This window comes from Helianthus annuus, chromosome 8 (assembly GCF_002127325.2).
Source record: "Helianthus annuus cultivar XRQ/B chromosome 8, HanXRQr2.0-SUNRISE, whole genome shotgun sequence".
Classification (NCBI taxonomy): Eukaryota; Viridiplantae; Streptophyta; class Magnoliopsida; order Asterales; family Asteraceae; genus Helianthus; species Helianthus annuus.
Genome location: NC_035440.2, coordinates 143,119,143 through 143,127,245, shown reverse-complemented (window position 1 = coordinate 143,127,245; position 8,103 = coordinate 143,119,143).

Sequence of the window (8,103 nt, the reverse complement as noted above, 5' to 3'; positions counted from 1 at the left end):
AAATGATATCACAAGCACAGATGTCACAGTCTCCCCTACTTCAGGAAATTTCGTCCCGAAATTTATTTAGAGGAAACTTGTGAGAATAGATGCGGATATTTAACTTTCATCTGATCTTCACGTTCCCAAGTAAACTCTGGGCCACGTTTAGATTCCCAGCGAACTTTGACCAATTTAATCCGCTTGCCTTTCAACTGCTTAAATGAACGGTCCACTATCTCCACAGGTTTCTCAACAAAGTGCATTGTATTATCAACACGAATTTCATCAAGTGGTATGTGGAGGTTCTCATCAGCTAAACACTTTCTGAGATTGGACACGTGGAATGTTGGATGAACATTTCCAAGTTCAGGAGGTTGCTCACGTAGGCTACTTTTCCGATTCTTTCAACGATCTTAAATGGTCCAACATAACGAGGTGCAAGTTTTCCTTTCTTCCCAAATCTAATCACACCTTTCCAAGGGGATACCTTGAGTAGGACGTGATCACCAACTTGGAATTCTAAGGGCTTGCGTCGTCGATCCGCGTAACACTTCTGACGGCTTCTAGCTGTCTGAAGGTTTTCACGAATCTTCTTGACCTTATCTGTAGTCTTTAGAATGAGTTCAGGTCCAGTAAGCTGAGCTTCACCTATCTCATTCTAGCAGACCGGTGAACGACATTTTCGACCGTATAAAGCTTCAAAAGGAGCCATATTGATGCTAGAGTGATAACTGTTGTTGTAAGAGAATTCGATCAAAGGTAGATGCGAATCCCAACTACCACCAAAGTCAATCACACACGCTCTAAGCATATCCTCCAGTGTCTGGATTGTTCTCTCAGATTGACCATCTGTCTGCGGATGGTACGCTGAGCTTAAATGAAGTTGAGTACCCATGGCAGATTGCATGGTTCTCCAAAAGCGAGACGAGAATCGAGCATCTCTGTCTGATATAATGTTCAAAGGAACACCATGTCGAGATACAATCTCATCAACATATATCTTGGCAAGATCGTCAGCAGATAGACTCTCACGGATTGGCAAGAAGTGTGCTGACTTTGTAAGACGATCAACAACAACCCAAATGGCGTCATGACCCTTCTTAGTGCGCGGTAACTTGGTAATGAGATCCATAGAAATGTTTTCCCATTTCCAAACCGGAATCTCTGGTTGCTCCAATAATCCAGAGGGATGTTGATGTTCTGCCTTAACCTTAAGACAAGTAAGGCATTTTGAAACATATAAGGCGATGCCTTTCTTCATACCCGGCCACCAGTACTGGGTTCGAAGATCCTTATACATTTTGTCTGCACCAGGATGAATAGAATAACGAGACTTGTGAGCTTCATCCATAAGCAAGGTGCGAAGATTGTCTATGCTTGGGACCCACAAACGGCCCATGTAATAGAAAATCCCAAAATCTCTCAGTTCAAGCTCAGGATTAGTATGACAGGGTAACTCTTTACCCATCAAGTCTTGTGCAACACAAGTATGTTGAGCCTGAATTATGCGAGATTGAATGTCAGATCGAACCTGAACACAGTGAAGCTTGACACGTTCCTTACGACTTAATGCGTCAGCCACGACATTCGCTTTACCAGGATGGTAGCGAATTTCACAATCGTAGTCGTTTAGGAGTTCAACCCAACGTCGTTGCCTCATGTTTAGTTCTTTCTGATTGAAGATATGTTGGAGACTCTTGTGGTCAGTAAACACTACACACTTTGTACCATAAAGGTAGTGTCTCCAGATTTTGAGAGCAAAGACTACTGCACCTAACTCAAGATCATGAGTTGTGTAGTTTTTCTCGTGCACTTTCAGCTGTCTTGATGCATAGGCTATAACTTTGTTTCTTTGCATAAGAACACAGCCTAGGCCTAAGTTGGATGCATCACAGTACACGACAAAGTCGTCGTTACCCTCGGGCAAAGATAGAATAGGCGCACCACAAAGCTTCTGTTTCAAGGTCTGGAAAGCTTCTTCCTGTTTGGATCCCCACTCAAAAGGTTTGCCTTTCTGAGTTAAAGCAGTGAGAGGAACCGCAATCTTAGAGAAGTTTTCTATGAAACGGCGGTAGTAACCCGCTAGACCAAGAAATGAACGAACCTCGGTAGGAGTAGTAGGAGTATCCCAGTCCTTAATCGCACTAATTTTGGCGGGATCTACATGAATACCTTGTTCGTTGACGATGTGCCCCAAAAATTGAACTTCCTTAAGCCAGAATTCGCACTTGGAGAATTTGGCGAAAAGCTGTTCTTTCTTTAGAAGCTCCATTGTAAGACGAAGATGTTGCTCATGATCAGCTCGAGTCTTAGAATAGATCAAAATATCATCAATGAAGACGATAATGAACTTGTCCAAATAAGGCTTACAAACCCTATTCATCAAGTCCATGAAAATAGCAGGAGCATTTGTTAAACCGAAAGGCATAACAGTAAACTCATAATGACCATATCGAGTACGGAAAGCTGTCTTGGGAATATCTTCTTCGAGAACTCGAAGTTGATGATACCCAGAACGTAGATCAATCTTTGAAAAGCAAGTAGCACCCTGTAGCTGATCAAAGAGATCATCAATGCGAGGTAGGGGATATCGATTCTTGATGGTAAGCTTGTTAAGCTCACGGTAATCAATACATGTGACACCCCAGGATAACCGGGAAAACCTTACAACTTGACTAGCTTCCTCAATGAGTGCCATCAAATTTCGGGACGAAATTTCTTTCAACTTGGGGATGATGTGACAACTCGAAATCTAGAACCTTTCATTTGCGTTTGATGTAACATGCTTGTACGTTATGTGACTGGTCAACCGATTAACTTAATGATAAACGTGAACCTTTTATGTGAAATGTGTCTTGTTTGTGTGCACATATATAAACGTGTTATAAGTGAACCGAGAACCCAACCCGAGGACAAAGGACCCGACTCGAGACCATGAGGTCTCGAGTGTATAGTAACCGACTTGTGCCTTTGGGCCATGACTTCTTAACCGGTTAGCAAAGCCCTTAGGTTGCACTTGTGGAGCATGTATATATACCATACTTGTTGCCATGCTTGCCATTTTTGTTGAACAACACACACACACTCTCCTATCTTCTCTCCTACAAAACCCTAAGCAACATAAACACACTCCAAGTAATTGGCTCACACTTGACCTTTGGATTCAAGCTTGGAAATCAACATTTGGAGCTCACCCTTCATACCTCTTAACCGGTTAGTGAATCATGTTAAGTGTTGTGCTTGAATCAATGATTTTGACACTTCGTTTGCTTGCTAATTGTTATGATAAGTGTTGGGTTGATAGAAAATTGTATTTGTTGACAAATGATGATATTACATGTATGATAATAACGAACCGGTTAACATGCTTGATTTCGGATTGATGATGCTTTGCGTTTAAAGGAGATTGAACCACTAGTTGTAAGGAGCATGAAATCGGTTTGTATTTATAATGTAATCGGGTTATTAAAGGATCCGAAAAATGGGGTGTTTGTACAAGAGGGGTTGGGTATTAAATGGAAACCGGATGTTAGGATGCATGCTAGTAAATTGTATCTTGATGGTTGTACATAATCTTGTTGAATAAGGGTTAATTATGTTATGAACATGATGAATATATGCTTGAATGTTTGAAGAACATGAAGAACTTGTTGAATATGCCTTGAATGTGGGTTAAATATTTGAAATCCTGCTTGTTTGATCTGAATTCATGAATGGTTAGACAAGAAAACATGTTTAAGTGGATAGTACACAAATAGGGTGCATGCAATCGGAATGTTATTGGATAGTACAATTGTGCAGAATCAGCAACTGTTGGGGAGTCGAAACCCCTGGTTGCGACTCGAAACATCAGGTTACGACATCGGTTGCGAGTCAAGAACGCCTGGTTGCGACTCGCAACCACAGCATGATGAACCGAGACCACAGGTTACGACACAGGTTACGAGTCCCGTTGCGACTCGAGACCAAAACATGACAAGCCGAGACCACGGTTGCGACATAGGTTGCGACTCGCAACCACCCATGGTCAACACAAACAGCACGACTCGGAACCACGTTTGCGAGTCCGGTTGCGACTCGAGACCACTCAGTGGGCTTGCTTAGTTATGGGCCTAGGATAGTGGGCTGGACTTAAGGACTTCTGTATTACTGTTGACGTGTTGTTTTGGGCCTGTTACTACGAGCCCAACTGTTTGGGCCTCACACTTGGATTTTGGGTTTGTATTTGACTGTTACCTGTGAACTGTTTATGTTAAACGTGTGGCCATGATTATTACCTGTGTACAATACGTGTTGAACATACGTGCACTGCTTGGCTTGAATCTGATACGAATAATACCTGTGATAGGACCTAATTGATTACCTGCAACTTAAGTGACTTTCCGTGATTAACTGCCGAGCAAACCAAGGTGAGTTCACACCCTTACAAAGCATGGGATTCCCTGGGTTGGGAATGTGGTTCAGGAACGTGGATTCCTCGTCCTCCTTGGGTAGGACGGTTATGGTTCAGGAATGTGATTCCTCGTCCGGATGGACGGATAACACGTACTAGACTAAAACTCTATCACGAAGTCCCTCCTTTTTGTATCGACTAATCGCCGGGCCAATGGCGAGCGGGTCATTAGTTAGATAGCGCTATTTAGGTCTGACAAACCTCACACCGTGCCGCAGAGGACGGGCGTGAACTAATGGATCTGGGGCACGTCAATGATGATAGACATTGATGTTTTCAGGGCACATAAACATGACTACAGTCAGCAGTCGATATGGTAACGAGTCTAGTGTACGCATGGGGTAGCCCCCACGGCCGAAACGCCTGATAACTAACACGGGGTAGCCCCCATGGCTGGAGTGCCGGAGTAACTGGGAATGAACATGTCACGTTTTTAAACTATGGGGTAACCCCCACGGCAGGATGCCAGTTAAAGGAAACTGTTTACGAAACAACTAAAACGAACACCCAACTGTGAACTCACTCAACTAGTTGTTGACTCGTTACTACATGCTTTGCAGGACCATAGGTACTCAGCTGGAGCTTGCATGGAGGAGAGTCGTTGTGGGACACGGATTGCTGCGTGTCATGTTTTATTTGAAAACATTTGAACTTATGTTATAACTTTAAACTTATGCTTCCGCTCATAACTTAAACTTGCTTGTTTTGAAACACCAATCGTATTGGTTAAACTTTTATAACTGTCTATATGCTTGTTCAGTATGATTGGTGGCTGGATCCTGGTCAGTCACGCCTCCAAGCGGTAGTACTCCGCGGGTGGATTTTGGGGGTGTGACAATACACATCCTAAAAGATCCATCTTTCTTTTTCACAAATAGGACAGGAGCACCCCAAGGTGAAAAGCTTGGACGGATGAATCCTTTGTCAGATAGCTCCTGAAGCTGCTTAGACAACTCTTGCATCTCAGACGGTGCAAGACGATAAGGTGATTTAGCAATGGGATTTGCACCAGGTACAAGATCAATGCGGAACTCAACTTGGCGCACAGGGGGTAAACCAGGTAATTCTTCAGGAAATACCTCTGGATAATCCCGAACAACAGGGATATCTTGGGTTGTCTTACCCTTACCTTTATCCTCTACGACATGTGCTAAGAAAGCAACATATTTCTTGCGTAGATATTTGCGGGCTTGGGTACATGACATGAGTTTAACGGGTTTCTCCCCATGAACTTCAAAGATCTCACCAGTCGAAAGCGGTATACGAACCAGCTTCTCGAAACATACTACCTCAGCATGGTACTTGGATAACCAATCCATTCCTACTATAATGTCGAAGCTCCCAAGTTGCATTGGTGTGAGGTCGATAGGGAAAAGATGGTTATTGAGATTCAACTGGCAATTTCGAAAAACAGAGTCGAGGACAACAGGTTCACCATTAGCTACTTCTACTGTCAAGGGCTTTCCTAGTTTTGTTCTAGTCATCGCAAGCAAAGGCTCAAATGCTAAGGACACAAAACTCTTATCGGCACCCGAATCAAATAGAACAGAAGCAGTATGGTTGTTAACAAGGAACGTACCGTTCACCACTTCGTTATCCGCACGCGCCTCATTTGCATTTAGATTAAAAGCTCTACCACGAGCTGGTGCTTGATTTGCATTTGCCAACCTCGGGCAATTGTTCCTATAGTGGGTCAGATCCCCATAGTTGAAACATGAACCAGGCGGAAAGTGAGGTCGTGCAGGATTCTGGGCAGGGTTTTGTACTGCTGGATTTTGAGCTGCCTGATTCTGATTAGGAGCAAAGCGGCAGGTGTTTGCAAGATGACCAGACTTGCCACAATTCGTGCAGATACGGCATTGCATCTGTGGCTGGTGGTGGCTGTTACATCTGTTGCACAAAGGTGTATTTCCCGCATACTGCCTCTTGGCAGCAGGTTGTGCAGCCTGATTCTGTGCTGCCTGATTGGTAGCAGCCTGGTTAGTCTGAGCAGTGACCGCGAAATTCTTGGAAGCCTTACGCTTCCTAGATTTCTTTGAAGACTCAGCAGCCTTCTTGCCCTTACTCTCCTTGGCGCTATCAGACTGTTTCTGCTTCTTGTCACCTTTCCTGTGGAGTTTACCCTTCTTGATTTGGGATTCAGTAAGGGTAGCAGCTAGCTCAATGGCCTGTCGGACGGTAGTAGGGTGACTGCCAGTTACAATATCCTGAACAGGATCTGGCAAACCGTCTATGTACCTCTCAATAGCCTTATCCAAAGGCGTGACCATAGTCGGACAGAGCAAGCTTAACTCCTCATATCTGTCAGTGTAAGCCCGGTGTTCACCACTGACTTGCTTCAGATCATTGAACTCATCTTCGAGTGCCCTCTGCTCATGTCGAGGACAAAATTCTCTCATCATGAGAGTCCTGAGTTCCTCCCAAGTCTGACCCAAAGCAACATCAGCACCTCTATCTCTCATTACCCCATTCCACCAGGTAAGAGCCCTCTTCTGGAATACACTCGAAGCAAACTCGACCTTACGGTTGTTCGGACACTGAACATGGCGAAACGTGCTCTCAAGACTCTCAAACCACTGGAGAAGCCCAGTTGCTCCTTCAGTACCACTAAACTTGAGCGGTTTAGCCGAGTTAAACTGTTTAAAGTTGCACAGAGCAGGTGCATTAGCATTGTTATTGATGGCTTGGTTTATTTGAGTTATGAGACCAGGTAGCATAGCAGCCATCTACTGTGCTATAATAGCTGCCAGTTCGGCATCAGGTTGAGGAACGTTACGTCGAGGAGGCATTCTAAAAGAGGAAACATGAGAGAAAACGAGTGAGATGATGTGATGAAAATGAGATAACAATAAAATTGACAAAAAGCAAGGAATGTGGTCATTTGTTTGTTACCACAAAGCAAACAAACAACACAGTGACAAATCAAAGTGAATGAGTCATAATAATGTATTACTGAAGACATGCTCGCCTATAAGTGAACACTCACCCCAAGAGTTCCCAGGTAAGAGTGACTGGTCCGATACTGCGGATTTGTACGAACACTCTAGCCTTAGACAGAAAACTCAGGGTACAGGCATTCACTCTTCCAGTTTGCACGTGTTCACATTATTTAGACCCAAAACTTTGACGAGATTTTGAAAAATTGGAAGGCACGAGGCCAAAAAGAAATCATCTAAGGATAGATGATTGATTTCAAAATCCTTTTGGAATATTGTGTTCAAGTTTTGGTAATCACCTAAGGATAGGTGACGGGTATTGTATTAAAATCTAAACACAAGTAAACTTGTGTTAGGGTCCTAGAAAGTTATAGTCTAGGTCAAAGCATTGCTAATAACCTAATTCCCTATAACCATTGGCTCTGATACCAACTCTTCTGTCACACCCCGGCCGCGTAAAACAACAAACCGCGGCGGAAACGCCGGGGAGGTGAGTGGCGACAGAATTATTGTTTCAACAACCATGGCAAATAAAGTTATGTATTATTAAAATTTAAAGTTACATTGTCTTTAAGTCACTAAGGCCCGAGTCCGCCTAAGTGAAGCACAAGCATCATCATGCATTAGCACCTGAAACACATGTAAAAATAGGTACGTCAGCATAAAAATGCCTGTGAGATACATAGGTTTTGTTTATGCAGATTCATGACTTGTATTTGAAAGGAGAGTTTA